This window comes from Rousettus aegyptiacus, unplaced genomic scaffold (genome assembly GCF_014176215.1).
Source record: "Rousettus aegyptiacus isolate mRouAeg1 unplaced genomic scaffold, mRouAeg1.p scaffold_m13_p_8, whole genome shotgun sequence".
In the NCBI taxonomy this organism is placed as follows: domain Eukaryota; kingdom Metazoa; phylum Chordata; class Mammalia; order Chiroptera; family Pteropodidae; genus Rousettus; species Rousettus aegyptiacus.
The window spans coordinates 56,510,377-56,526,987 of record NW_023416311.1 but is presented as its reverse complement, the minus strand read 5'-3'; the positions used below and the strand labels follow the sequence as shown (position 1 = coordinate 56,526,987).

The 16,611-nt window shown below is 31.5% G+C and overlaps 1 long non-coding RNA gene across 4 annotated transcripts in view; it reads right to left on the bottom strand.

Moving 5' to 3' along the window:
• LOC107520790 overlaps window positions 1-16,611 on the bottom strand; it is a 147,213-nt gene that overhangs the window by 68,063 nt on the left and 62,539 nt on the right. For all 4 annotated transcript variants that reach the window (XR_004952398.1, XR_004952399.1, XR_001599407.2 and 1 more), the window contains exon 9: window positions 13,412-13,519. This is a non-coding gene — a long non-coding RNA (uncharacterized LOC107520790). The remainder of the gene's footprint in view (window positions 1-13,411; window positions 13,520-16,611) is intronic.

Below are 16,611 nucleotides of genomic sequence, written 5' to 3'. Positions count from 1 at the left end.
ATTCAAGAGAGAAAGATAGTCTCTTGAACAATGGTACAAGAACAAATGAATAACCACATACTAATAATGAAGATGAACCTAAACCTTATTTCTTATATAAAATTAACTCAAAATAAATCAATGAACTAAATATAAAAATATCAGAAGGAAATACAGAGGTAATCTTCATAATCTCAGATTTGGCAATTAAGTCTTAGATTTGATACCAAAAGTATGAGCAATAAAAGCAAAATTAGACAAAGTAGCCTTCACAAAAATTAAAATGTTTTTGTACATTGAAAAACATTATCAAGAATGTGAAGAAACACAAAAGACCCCAAATCACCAAAGCCATACTGAAAAAAAAAAGGCTTGAGGCATCACTCTGCCCGACTTCAAATTATACTACAAAGTGACAATCAAAATGGCATTGTATTGGCACAAAAGAGTCTGGAAATAAACCTATGTTTATATGGGTGAATAATTTTCAACAAAAGAGCCAAAAACATACAATGGAGAAAAGAAAGCCTCTTCAATAAATGGTGCTTGGAAAACTGGAAGCCACCTGCAAAAGAATGAAACTAGACTGTTGTCTATCACTACACACCAAAATTAACTCAAAATGGATTAAGGACCTGATTATAAGACCGGAAACAATAAATTACATAGAAGAAAACATAGGAACTAAACTCATGGACCTTGGATTTAGAGAGGATTTTATGAATTTGACCTCAAAGGCAAGGGAAGTAAAAACTAAAATAAATGAATGGGACTACATCAAACTAAAAAGCTTCTGCACAGCAAAAGAAACCATCAACAAGGTAAAAGAGACATCACCTAATGGGAAAATATGTTTTCAAGCAATGCCTCCAATAAAGGCCTAATATCCAAAATATACAAAGAACTCATACAACTCTGTAACGACAACAAAAAATCCAAATGGGCAGAGGACCTGAACAGACACTTCTCCCAAGAAGACATACAAATGGCCAACAAACTTATGAAAGAATCCTCAACAGCACTATCTATTAAGGAAACACAAATCAAAGCCACAATGAAATACCATCTCACACCTGTTAGAATAGCTATTATCAACAGGACAATAACACTTGTTGGAGAGGATGCAGGCAAAAAGGAACCCTCATATGCTTCTGGTGGGACTTGCAAATTGGTACAGCCACTATGGAAAACAATATGGAGGTTCCCCCAAAAAACTAAGAATTGACCTACCATATGATCCAGTAACTCCTCTACTGAGTATTTACTCCAAAGACTTGAAAACATACATCAAAAAAGATATTTGTACAGTGATGTTCATAGCAGCATTATTCACAGTGGCCAGTACACGGAAGCAACCAACATGTCCTACAACAGATAACTGGATAAAGAAGTTGTGGTACATATATACAATGGAATATGACTCAGCCGTGAGGAGAGATGAAATACTGCTATTGCGACAAAATGGATGGACTTTGAGATAATCATGTAAATAAGTCAGACAGAAAAAGTTGAAAATCACATGATCTTACTTATATGTGGGATATAAACCTAAGAGCAACAAACAAACAGAGACTTATGGACATGGACAGTAGACTAGTGGCTACCAGAGGGTATGCAGAAAGAGGGAAGGTAAATGGGATAAAAGGGGTCAAATATGTGGTGACAGAAAGAAATCTAACTATGGGTGGTGAACACACATGTATATATGCCTTATTGTTGAATTATACACTTGAAACACTGGATTTCGTTAACCAATGTCGCCATAAAAAAAAAAAAAAGAAGAAGAAGAAGAAAAGAAAAGAAAGAAAAGAATGTGAAAAAACAATCTACAGAATGGAAGAAAATTTTTGCAAGTCATATATCTGATAAAGGATTAATATTCAGACTATATAAAGAAACATTACAACTCAAGAAACAAACAACCTGAATAACAATGGGCAAAGGAGCTGAATAGACATTTCTCCTAAGAATATATACAAATAACAAACACTTGAAAAGATTTTAACATCCCTGGTCATTAAGAAAATGCAAAAGGAAAAAATACTTCACACCCACTAGGAAAGCTTTAATCAAAAAAAATTAAAAATAACAAGTTTTGGCAAGGATGTAGAGAAATAGGAACTCTTCTACTTTACTGGTGGGCATATAAAATAGTACAGCTGCTGTGGAAAACAAACAATTTGGCTGTTCCTCAAAAAGTTAAACATAGAATTACAATATGACTCAAATTCTGCTCCTAGGTATATACCTAAGAGAAATGAAAACATATGTCCACACAAAAACTTGTACATGAATGTTTATAGGAGCATTATTCATAATAGCCAAAAGATAGAAACAATGCTTAATGCTCAAATAGTTATAAGTGGTAAATGCATAAACAAATTGGGGTATGTATATATTATGTGTGTATGTGTGTGTATACAAAATGCAAATAGAGTGAGAACCTCTCCAAAAATTCTAAGATGCAAGTCTTGAAAGTGCACAGTTTCTATAATGAAATGTAAATGTTTACAGACTTTTCGCCAAGAGATAGGAGAACCTAGGCCTCCTCAAGACCGTGTAATGGAGGTTAAGTTAAGAATCCTAATACCTACCTTTTTATTCTATTTGGAAAAATAATTTATTCACAAAGTTTTTAATCTTTAATATATTTATACATGTACTATATGAAATTTTATAATATAGTATATTTATATATACAAATATGGCTATTTTTGGACATCTAATTTTTAAGAAAAACTAAATTTATTTTAAAATGGTACTTAAACTCAACTAGTTATAAATTATTTTAGAAATGTTCTCCTCAAACAAATTTTCTGAATTTATTTTACGACTTTAAAACCAAAAAAGAATGTATTTTTGGATACTATAAACTAAATACAGTATACATTTCTAAAAATTGTTGTAGAGTATAAATGGTATTATTGATAAACATCATGCCTATCATCTGAACAGAAAAAATAAACTCAATATCCCCGTGCTGAAAGATTAGAAGTAAAAAAAGGAAAGAATTATTTTTCCAAGCCTAAGTATGTATTTTTCAAATATCATTATTAGGTACCCTTGAAAGTTAATAAAATCAAAGTGAAATAAACAAAAAGAAATTGAATTCCTTTCCTCATTCATAGACAGTAATATGAAATAAACACCAAAACTCACATTTCACCTTTGTCTATGTAAATAATTAGCAAAGCATTCTGTTTATGTTTTGCTTTGATCAAGCAGGTTTGTCTGTGAGGAAAAGAAACTACTATGCTGTTAATACTAGCTAAGCCATGCAACAAATTGCAGAGTCCAGGGACAATATATTTTGCAAGAAGTCTATTTAAGATACCAGAATTGGGGATGTGTCATGGCTTGGCCCTCGTAGGAGGAACCCCCTTCTTTGTCAGAATTGCTTTTGTTAACCTAGTTCTGCTACTACTCCCTTCTTCCTAATTTAAGTTCTGAAATAGGCACCCTCTTTTAATATATGCATTACAGAAACCGTTTGCTCTGTTAAACAGATAAACATGTTTTCTACATTTATTTGTTCATCAGTTGAAAACAGAGAAACAAGGTGTTTTTAATGTCCTCCTGGCTTTGCCATATAAAGTAGTTGCTCCCAGGCATCATTAATTTATATATCATGACTTTTGTGATATTTTTCTCTTATTGTTCTTGTTAATTGAATATTCATCTTTAGTATCTCAAAGCACAAAAACATTTCTCCTGTTTCTGATCCCTTTATAGGATTTGAGATCCCTGGGTACATAATAAAAAAATAGTCATATCTTTGCCAGCAAAAAAAAAAAAAAAAAAAGACATGCTACATGCAGGTATATAGGTCACTTTCTATGCGATTGCTTTAGTTAGCTTCCTCTTTATTGTAAAAACAAATATCTCCATCAAATGGTACAAATTTTCAATAATGCAGCTAACATATTAAGAAATCCAATGACTCTGAAATACTCTGCCCAAATGAGTAAACCTCTAAAATGTAGCCTTTTCTTAAATTTCTGTAATACATTCGGTAGAGCACTTTTTTAAAAGATGTCATTCTTCCACATGCTTCAGTGATTAGTAGTAACTTTATCTAGTCATTCCCATAGACAGTGAGAGATACCAAATAACTCAAAAGCCCAGCTTTCTGGTTCAGTTTCTGTTAATGCAATGTGTGGGATGTGCATGAAGAATGATGAAGCAGGAAATGACTTGGATAGCAATGGAGATATTATTCTGTGTTTGTTTAAGTTGCTGTGTGAAAGGCAAACCTTCCCACTCCCTCATCACCAGAGCTGTGATTGAAATTCTGGCTGCCTGAAACCAAATATAAGGTTGAGTTCTCTTTACCCAGATGTCAATCTTTCAACTAGTTGGTTTACAGGTTCTGAGAAAAGACATCCTCCTGTTTTAAACATGTGAAATTTCTCCTTTGGCAAAATCAATTAGATGAAAATTTGAGCTTACTCTCTTAATTCCACATCATTGCGAAACAGTGACAACTACAGGACCTTAGATTATTATCTTGTCGAACACTGTTTTTACTTATCGATTGATGTGTTTTATTGTCTCCACCTATAAACTCATATTTAATTGTATCTACTTTACTCAAGTACATGTAATGTAATACATATTTATAAACCTAAGTAGTTGTAACTTTGACAGAGATGACATCATGAATGTGTGAGGAAAATGATGGCAATGTCAGCCTGAAACATCAGCAAAGGTCAGCATTAAGATTCTCATTAGCTTTACTGCATTCGTGTTTTCACTAAACATGCCAGTAAATGTCTACATGGCATGATCTTATATAATTTGATACAAAATAAATTAGAAAATTTTCACTTTTAAGTTATCTGATCAATGCACAGGTTTAAATAGCATGTATGCTATTTTTGCACTGAATTTTCTTACTTTTTAAATCAATAACTGTAGAATTATTATACTTTAAAGTTTCTTCAAAAATAAGTCTTATAACAAAAAAGAAAAACATAATGATAATTTTTTTAGGAGTATCTGAAAAATTAACTTTCCTTGGAGCCACTTAAAGTAGTCTAAAGAAAGATTTAATATTCTTTCTTGCATTGTTTTTCTCTCTAGTTAAAACATTATGCATAACATAAGTTAAAAGCCAACAAAAGCAATTAGGAATGAAAATATTATTATTTTTATCACTTAAGAAAGTCAAAAATGGTTGAAACAATTTTTCTCATACTTTTTCAAAATTCTTATTGCTGCTCAAAGTTCCAAGTAAATATGTCATCCCCAAGGGAGAATTTTTCTGAAAATTACAGATCTCTTCATGGAATCTGAAGATTTAACTATGACTTGTACATTAACTAGATATTTACTGCATATTAATAGTGCCTCTATATTTTACTTTGCAAAAATACACAGCAAAAGATCTTGTGAAATACATGAAATTCAAAAGTTTCTTTATGTGGCATACCAACAGTAGAAATAGTTTTAATGAAACACCTCACTACAAAAAGAAAAGTGTAAAAGGAAATAACAGGAAAGATACAAGTTAGAAGGCAGCACAAGAGAAAAAAATATATAAAATCAAATAGTAATGAATATTATTGGATAAAGATTAAAAAATATACTGAACCACTAGTGTCCACAAATTATACCTAGGTAATTTTTTCTCTTTCATTAAAAAGACTTTATACTCACTGTAATGTTATTATCTAAAAGCCTTGTCATTTTCTTTATTTTGAAATAAGCACTAAGATTAGCTGACCTGGGTTCCTTATGTAAGTTTTTCTTGATTAAGAAAAAGATAAAAAAGAGGACAATAACCAAGACAGAGAGGAGAAAAGGGAAGAGAATGTACTGAAAAGCACTTTAATATAAAAATTACAGTGGATCAATAATCTTTTCAAGTGAAAGGCAGGAAATGTTGCAATTTTAGTGATAAAATATATCTTGTAAAATTGTTTCATACATGTGAATGTATATATGTGTTCTTTCAGGCAGTTAATTATAGAAAAGGGATGACAAACATGGGTGACAGAAATAAATGCCATTGATCTGCTACTTCTGGCAACATGACAAAGTGAACTGTTCCTGCTCCAAACACAAAGAAATGCTAGAAAATACAAAAAAAAAAAATCATACATAGTAGAAATACCCAGGTCCCAGAAACAAAGAGAGAACTCTTTCAAGAGTATAAGCTGACAGCATGACATTTTAGGAAACTACAGAGAAGAAAGAGGGCCTTACAGCTAGTAGCTGAGGTGTTAACGTCCATATATAGGGACAGAATATATGGTTTGGAGATCACACAAGCAGAAAAGTTAGAATAAATAACTAAGATACCTGAGTAACAAGTTCAGATTATCAAAAGTTTGCTTATTCAATAAAAAGGAGTATTAAAAACAAAAAACAAGATCTCTGCTCACAGCCCAGGGGAATAGCAAAGTTGGTTTTCTTCCAAAAGCTCTAGGTAGCAAAAAAATTCCCATGAAAGAGCTAAACCTAAACATAGGTTTGGGGTCCAGATTTATATTACATGCATGGTATGATAATCACATGCCATATGAAAAACAGATCCTAATAATTTTTATATACTATTATGGTATAATCTCAAGGCAATAGTAAATGAAAAAGTCTGGCTGAGGAGCACTGTGAATAGTATGCATGTATTTAATCTAAGAAAGAAAATAAAAAATATATAAATATACATATTTAGTTCCACTAAAAATAAAAGGAGAGATTTAAAAAAATCAAATGCTAAGTAAATTATTGACCTATGGGAAGGAGAGTAAAGGGTAGAAGAGAGAAGAGTAGAAATCAGACTTCTCCAAATTTATCTTGTTACCTGGATTTGACTTTGAAATTATATAAATATCTAACAATTACAAAACAAAATTGAATCAAGAATTTAAAAGTGATTCCTAAAATTTGAAAGAAATAAACTAATTTATGCATCAAGTTGATGGCTTACAAATACAGATAGCAATTATTTCAAGTGACTTGAAAACAGAGCAATTTAATTGTAAACACCGAGTGGGATATACAACAAGGACCAAAAGAACTACAAAGAAATTTTAAACTATTTCAGTAGCCATATTATTAGTAATGACATTGGTGTTGTTATACTGATATTAATATCCAGAGAGCAAATAACTGTATTAATGTCACTAGGAACCAACATTTTCAATGTAAGAAAAACACACACACAAAAAAACAAAAATACTTAAGTAAAAACCCTATAATCCCAAATTTGAATTGAAAATATAAAGATAAACTCACGAAGTATTTTTTATTTTTAAAAAGTTCATATTTCCTAACTTCATATTACCACTGAAAAGGCTTAGAAACAATGACACATCCACAGTACTGAGCACCCCATCACCCAGACTGTGGTCTCTAAATATCATTTTTGCACTCAAAGAAACTGGAATTACTTGGAAGAACAGCTGATTCTAGATCTGGGACAGGAAACATATAAGATGAGCCTGAAATATCTTGCTGTACTAGAAAACAAGGAAATTATCAAGGGCTAATGGGGTTGTGTCAAAAGAGCTCAGTACCTAACCTGAGATGTCAAAAGATGGCACAACCTTAGGAAAACAAATTCAGTTTCAAGTTCTATGTTAATATTAAATTTTTAAAATCCATATGTTCATAACAATAATAAAAAATGAAAACTCATAATTGTCTTTGGAATATGCTAGGGAACCAACTTATTACTGTGAATGCTGAAAGTAAAAGGAATTCTGAAAGAAGGAATCTTTGGTCCTCATCTTTTCTTTATTAACTATACCTCAGAGTAAATGAATAGCTGATAGAGGCAAGTTCTTATTTATAGAAATATTCCAGCTAATAAATGAAAAAGGTAGTTAGATTTTACAATTTTGAATGGCATGATGAATCTAGGCAATGATCATCAAAGGATACTAAAATCATTAGGTAGATAGCAGACGGGGAAATTTATAATGCATAAATCAGGCAGAAAATATCTGAAACTACTGAATAATCTTAACATCACACACAAACAAAAAAAAAATAACAACCAGATGTCATATGTCTCCTGATAAGATGCAATAGAAAGTATACAACACCATCTATGAAATATTCGTGCCCCTCCTGGCGTCCCCTCCCCACCCCAAAATATAAAACTTGTGTAAGCCTCTAGGTCTAACTACTGGTTTACAGGAATCAGAGGAGATAGTAGCATATTTTAACAACACCCAGGATGCAATCAGCAAAGTCCTGAATGTAGGTGTGGAGAAAAGAGTTAACATAGCAGTCCTGAAACTGCTGTCCTTAGAAAAGCCTGTTTACAAGGCTGTACCTTGGCTGATGTCTGAGAACTTGGATTTCAGTAGGGTTCCCACCATTCCAGGAACTAAGAAGAGTACTCAAAGTGCCTAAACTGTTTGTAAAATGTGATTTATGCTGAACACCTGCTTTCTGTCTGAAAGTCTGTAAGTTGGGTACGTGCCAGGCAGAAGGTGCCTATATAACCAGCCTCCAATAAAAAACCTGGCCACTGAGTCTCTAATTAGCTTCCCTTTAAAACCCTTCACGACTTATGTTGTTATGACTTGTTCCTGAGGGAATTAAACACATCCTGTGTGAATCCACTAGGAGAAGACTCTTAGAGACTTGTGCCGGGTTTCCTCCAGACTTCACACAATTTGCCTTGTTCCCTTACTGATATTGCTTTGTATCATTTTGCTAAAATAAATCATAGCCATGAGTACAACTATATGATGAATCCTATGAGTCCTCCTAGTAAATTACTGAACCTAGGATGGTCTTCAGAAACCTCAAAATAGTGGGAAACTTGACAAATTAATATGCTGCTTTCTTCAACAATAAATTACACAAGAAAAAAGGATAGAAAACCTATTAAAAAATTAATGTTTAATTTTAATTTTTGTTTCAGTTTCTATGACTAAAGATGGCAAACACTGACAGAAAAAAGTTATTAATTTAGATAAACTTGCAAATAATTGTTGTATAAATCTGTGGCATTTATATTCTTGAAGCCATTCAAATTAAATCAAGAGTCAAATATCTATCCACAGATAGCACCAGGCCAAGGTCATTTATACATAAGTATTACCAAATCTTAAAGAAATAAGATATTTAAGAGAATAAAAAAACTGAGAAAGCTATTCAGATCATTTTATATTAGTATAATCTTAACGCTCAAAATGACAAAAACTGTATTAAAAAGACTATAGCCCAGTCTCATTTACTAACAAAGACAAAAGAAATTCTACACAAATATTAGCAAATTTAATCACACATTGTGTGTATCTACATTATCTACATCTGTGTATACATACATACCTGTATCTATAGAACTACAACATGATCATGTAAAGTTTATCCAGGAACTCAAGGACAGACTAATATTTAAACCTACTAATGCAATTTGCCACATATTACAGGAGAAAAACATATGATCTTTTAAAAAAGATATAAGAAAAAAATTAACATCTATACATTATGATTTATTAAAATCCTCTTGAAAGCTAAGATACAAAACATTTCCTTAACCTAATATTTAATGGTAAAACTTTAAAAGCGCTTACTTTAAAGTCAGAAACAACATAAGAATGTCTGTTATTGATTACCATTTCTATTCAACCTTGTACAGGAAATCTTAACCAATTTAGAAAGTATTACAATATAAGGATTTAAAAATAGTCATTATTTGCAGATAATATTACAAAGAAGATCCAATTTGTCAAAAGTAATAAGAGTTCAATTCCAATAAAAGTCCCATGAGAGTTGTTAACAGAATCTATGACTATGACCCTATATGTAAAAGAACAGGCTGAAAATAGAACAACTTTGAAGATGAACAAGGTGGGATGACTTACCTTAACAGCCATTATCATATCATAAATCATTGATTATTTAGATGGCACAATACTGGCATAGAGATAAAACGAATCAACTGCACTAAATAGAAAACCCAGACAGATCCCTCTATACATGGCAAATTGTTAGATGAAAAAATTGGCCACACAAATCGCTGAGGAAAGAAGAAATTATTCAAAACTTGATGCTGAGAAAATTAGTTATACTTACGAGAAAAAAAATTAGATCACTGTCTCAGAAAATAAATCCCAGGTGGATTTAGAAAACCTAAATCTAGAAGCAAAATTATAATACTTTTAGAAGAAAAAGCAGGAATTTAACCATATGGCATCAAAATAGAAAAAGCTTGCCTTAATGAGACCTAAAAAAGTACAAGCACTAAAGAGAAAGGCTGAGATATTGTACACAATAAATTTGAAAACTGCTACACATCAACACACCATAAGCAAAGTAAAAATACAAGCCACAAAGTAGAAAAAAATCTATACTACATAACCAAAAATAAATTATTATGAAGAACTCCTAAACCAAAAAAATTTTAAAGGACTATAAATAGACAATTCACAGTAAAGGAAATCCAAATGGCTAATAAACATGAAAAGTTGGTCATCTCCACTAAATATTAAGGAAATAAACATTAAAACAAAATAACATTTGACACTATTGTCTAATAATAATAATAAGTATCAGCAAGTATATGAGGAAAAGTAAACCTTATATACTGTTGGTTGAAGCTTAAATTGATATAGCTACTTTAGAAAATTATTTGGTCACATCATGTAATGTTGAAAATGTACAACTAAGATACAGTATCCATTTATGATTAAAACACTTAATAAAATGGGTATAGAAGGAAAATACTTCAACATTATAAGGCCATATGTGACAAACCATCAGCTAATATCATACTTAATGGCAAAAAATTGAAACATTTTCCTCCAAGATCAGAAATAAGACAAGGATGCCCGCTCTCACCACCCTTATTTAATGGAGTATTGGAAGTCCTAGCTAGAGCAATCAGGCAAGAGAAAAAAATAAAGGACACCCAAACTGGGAATGAAGAGGTCAAATAACCACTTTTTGCAGACAATATAACTACTTACATGGAAAACCCTAAAGACTCCATCAAAAAGCAATTAGAAACAATCAACAAATAGGGTAAAGTGGCAGGATACAAAATCAATGTACAAAAATCCACTGCGTACCTATATACTAACAGTGAAATTTCAGAAAAAGAACTGAAAAACACAACACCTAGGAATAAATTTAACAAAACATGTAAAGGACCTAAACACTACAAGACATTATAAAAAGAAATTGAAGAAGACACAAAGAAATAGAAAGATATTCCATGCTCATAAACTGGGAGAATCAACATAGTTAAAATGTCCATATTGCCCAAAGCAATATACAAAGCTAATGCAATTCCCATCAAAACCCTAATGATATTTTTAAAGAAACAGAACAAAAAATAACAGATTTGTATGAAATCACTAAAGACCCCATTTAGCCAAAGCAATACTGAGAAAAAAGAACACAGCCAGAGGTAATACACTGCCTGACTTCAAATCATATTACAAAACAACAATAGTCAAAACAGCATAGTATTGGTAGAAAAACAGACACACAGACCAATGGAACAGAATTAAAGCCCAGAAATAAGTCCACATATATATGTAGAAGTAATTTTCAACAAAGGAACCAAAAATACACAATAGAGGGGGGAAAAGCCTCTTCAATAAATGGTGCTTGGAAAATTGGAAAACCACATGCAAAAAAAAAAAAATGAAACTAGAGTGCTGTCACCAGACACCAAAATGAATTCAAAATGGATCAAAGACCTAAATGTAAGACTTGAAACAATAAATTGCATAGAAGAAAACAGGTACTAAACTCATAGACCTTGGTTTTAGACAGGATTTTATGAATTTGACTGCAAAGGCAAGAGAAATAAAAGTAAAATTGTAAATTGGTGCAGCTACTATAGAAAAGTGGAGATTCCTCAAAAAATTAAAGATATAACTATAAGACCTAGAAATTCTACTCATGAGTATTTATCTGAAGAAAATAAAAGACTAACTTGAAAATTAATTAATTAATTAATTAATTAATTGAATCGAACTGTATCAAACTAAAAAGCTTATGCATAGCAAAAGAAATCATCAACAAGACAAAGGGGCAACCAACTGAATAAGAGAAGATATTTGCAAACGATGCCTCCAATAAAGGCCTAATACCCAAAATATACAAAGAACTCATATAACTCAACAACAAAACACAAACAATCCAATTAAAAAATGAGCAGAGGACCTGAACAAACACTTCTCCCAAGAAGACATACCAATAGCCAATAGTCATATGAAAAGATGCTCAACTTTACTAGCTATTAAGGAAATGCAAATCAAAACCACAATGAGACAGCACCTCACATCCGTAAGAATGTCTATTACCAATAAGACAAGTGACAAATGTTGGACAGGTTGTAGGGAAAAAGGAACCTTCATACGCTGCTGGTGGGAATGTAAGTTGCTATAGCCAATAAACGATATGGAGTTTCCTCAAAAAATTAAGAACAGAATTACCATATGACCCAGCAATCTCTCTTCTGAATATGTACCTCCAAAATTTGAAAACATTTATTTGTAAAGATATATGTACCCTGATGTTCACTGCAGCATTATTCACAGTGGCTAAGACATGGAAACAACTGAAATGCCCTTTGACAGATGATTGGATAAAGATGTTGTACATATATACAACAAAATATTACTCAGCCATAAGAAAAAATGAAATACTGCCATTTATGACAACATGGATGGATCTTGAGATAATCATGCTAAACAAAATAAGTCAGACAGAAAAAGTTGAGAACATATGATTTTACTCATATGTGAGATATAAAACTGAAAGCAACAAATGAACAAGACAAACAAACAAAAACTTGTAGACACAGACAATAGTCTAATGATTTCCAGAGGGATAAAGGGGGGATAGAGAGAGGAAGTACATAAGGATTGAGGGGGTCAAACATATGTTGAGGGAAGGAAATTTGACTTTGGGTGGTGAACACACCATGCAATATATAAATGATGTATTATTGAATTATATACCCTAAAGAAACCTGCACATGTGTAAAACAAAAACAAAAACAAAAAAAAAACAAGCATAAAATTGCTTGTTACAGCATTATTTTAACATTTAAAAACTTGAAATGCCCATAAATCAGTGTCATTGTAGATAAATCTCAAAATATAATACTGAGTGAAAAAGACAAGCTCCAGAATATCAATAGTATGATAGCATTTGTATGAAGTTCAAAAACATTCAAACTATGGTATCAGAACTTTCTGCAATGATGAAAATGTTATGTATCTGTACTCTCTAATACAGTAGCCTAAGCCACATGTGGATATGGAACACTTGTAATGTGGCTTGTGCTCCTCAGGAAGTGAACATATCTTATTTTACTTTAATTAAGTTAAATTTTAATAGCCAGATGTCGCTAGTGATCCATATTGGCAGAGCAAGAATATATAATTTATGGGTATACATATACCCATAAATACACATTGATACACACACAGACATACACACACACACATACCTGGAGGAAGAAAACACACCAACTTCAGGATAGTGGTTACCTCTGGAGAAGTGTATTGGGCCAGAATGGGATGTGAAGGGATTTAACAGTCTCTGTGACCTTTTATTTCTTTAAAGCAAGAAAAAAAAGCAAATATATCAATATACTAATATTTGTTAAAATTGATTAGTCTCTTTTTTCCAGTATGTTTGGAATATCATCCAATTTAATTTTTTCTAATATCTCCAATTTTAAATTTCATTTTAGTTTTTGAAATGATTATCAACTTAAATCCTTAAATAACTTTTTGAAAGTAAACAGTATTTAAATCTTTATTATACTGGTAGAGCTCAACCCAGGGGATCAACTCTCATATGTATAGTCTCAATGAATACATATAACATTAAAAAACAGATGAGAGCAAAAACTGTGACATTACATACTTGTACAATTCCTAACATATTATTTTTATAATTAATTTTCAAAGATCCAGCAAAGCTATTTCAAAAATGTGTCATTTTACTTAGACTCTAAATATAACAAATGGACCATGTGTTTATCTTACAGGTAAATTAGAACTATTAAAAATATATTAAATAAAATATTAAAAATAGCACCAGACATGTCAAGGCAGTTGACATTAACTTTCTAGTACCAGTTTATATTAACTTGCTGTGTTCTATTCACTTAAGTTTCTTCAATTGGACAGAATGTACTAGAGAGTCTCTGAATGCATTGTCAATTTTTTTAAGATTGAAACTTTTAATTGAGTTTCATTTCCTCTTTCAAATACATACTTAGTAATTTATTTAGAATAATAATTTCTCTGTATCAAAGTGTCAAAAATCTGCACACCTGAAATCAAAATTTGCTTTTTGCTGTCCGACTCTTACCTCTCGTCCATAAAACAGAAAAAGAAAGGAGAAAGTAAATATATAATCAGCTAGTCAGTAATCCATATGTCTCAAAGAACCTAATTTTTCAAAGGTGGAAGCTTTTCTATGAGGTGGTTGATTTTCTTGTGGCTCTTCCAAAATTCTCAACAGAAAATTTGATTCTCTATATAAGTTGCATCTTTGCTCACGTTTTTAATTGATGAAAAATTTAAATTTATACATAGTTTCAATGTATATTTATGCTTCATTTTATAAAAATATCAAAGATCTTTCTAAGAAAGAAAGGCAAATACAGCTACTTATATTTATAACATTAGCCAGATATATCAATTCATTCAGTATTCTCCCCATGTCATCATGCGTCCAAAGAATGTGGAAGAATTGAGCCTCTCTATGCTATTCATCAACACAACTTTTAGTTAAATCATTAAGTGTGTAACAGAAATGTCCAGATCAAAGGAGAGAAGTTTAACTGTTTGTGATCTGTTCTAACTGATCTGTATTACTATTATTATAGTGAGGCTTTGGAGTTATTTTGGATGGTGGTACTAATGGCAGAAAATGATGGTAATTATCTCTTACTTTTTAATTTATTTGGGGGCAAAATTATTGAGACATTTCTGACTTCTATCACCTTTCATAAAATATGTATAGAATTTAACAAATGTCTCCTGTGATTAACTTCTCCCCTTGATGCAAAGAGAAGGCAGTACTCTTACTGAACGTAAGTACTTTTTTTTTCACCATAGGCAAAAATTCAAGTTTGGAGAGGGCAAGGATTGAGAGTTAGAGAAGGAATGCCCTCATCTCAAGGAGGTAAAACCCATTTTATGGTTCATTAATCCTAATTACAACAGTTGACCCTCATGGAGACTACCATAAACCCGGAGTTGATAGGTAAGACTACAGTGTATTTTAGTATAGAATTACAGTGCAGTTTGAAACACTCAACTTTTCTTTCATGTTCTATTATATATTCAAAGCCAGGATAACACTTCTGGATGTTAAATACAGGGTTACTTACAGGAACACTTCTTTAAAGTCCAAGAATTGAGAAAGAAGAGAAAAAAAGTATTTTCAGATTGTATTTTTAGTAATACCCAGACTAAATATTGTACACCAGATACTAAACATGCAATAAATATTTAACTCCAACAAATCTAAACTGAAAATAGCCAAACAAGAGTGGGAAAAAATAACATAAGTGGCATTATCCATGATTAAAATATACAACACAAAGACATACATTTTTCTTTTCCTAGCTTCCAACCCACCAAGAGACTTTACCTCCAATACCCATTTAAAAATGAAATTTATTCAGGGAGCTCTAAGAGCGAAGTAAGAGATGTTTTAGTAAAGTCTGGCCAGTTTCCTTGCAAACTGAGGAAAGACTGATAATGAAATTATTTGTAAATTACCTGCCAATCAGTAATCAATAAGAACTTAAATATTAAAATCATTTATTCCATTTAAGTAAGATAATTATTTTATTTGGGGCAATTCTTGCCAATACATTGAATTAAATACTTAAAGAATCAGTTCTAACATTATATGACAGTATATCTAGGAATCAAAAGTTTAAATAATTTTAAGGAACATTTTTTTTTGCCATCAAGAGATACTTTACTTTTTTTTATTATTTTAAATTAGTTTCAGGTATGCAGTACAATGGTTAGACATTTATATAACTTATGAGGTGATCTCCCCAATTACTCTAGCACACATCTGGCACTACATATAACCATTACAGTAATAATGACTATTTACCCTATGCTCTATTCTAAATCCCTATGACTGCTTTGTAACTACTTATCTGTACTTCTTCATTGCTCCACCTTTTTCACCCAGCCCCCCGAGTCCTCCTCCCCTCTGGCAATCACCAGTTTGTTCTCCGTATCTGTGAGCCTGTTTTCATTTAGTTTGTTTGTTTCTTTGTTCCTTAGATTCCGCATATAAGTAAAATCATATGATATTTATCATTCTCTGTCTGGCTTATTTTACTCAGCATAATACCCTCTAGGTCCATCCATGTTGTTGCAAACGCTAAGATTTAATTTTTTTTAATTAAATATATTTAAAATTATATTTTAAATTTTAAATTATATTTAAAATTTTTAAATATCCCATTGTATATATGTACCATAACTTCTTTATCCAATCATCTATTGATAGGCATTGAGGCTGCTTCCATATCTTGGCTATTGTGAATAGCACTGCCATGAACACAGGAGTGCAAAGATCTTTACAAACTAGTGTTTTGGTTGTTTTGCATAAATTCCCAGAAATGCAATTCCTGGGTCAAAAGGTAGCTCTAGTCTTAATTTT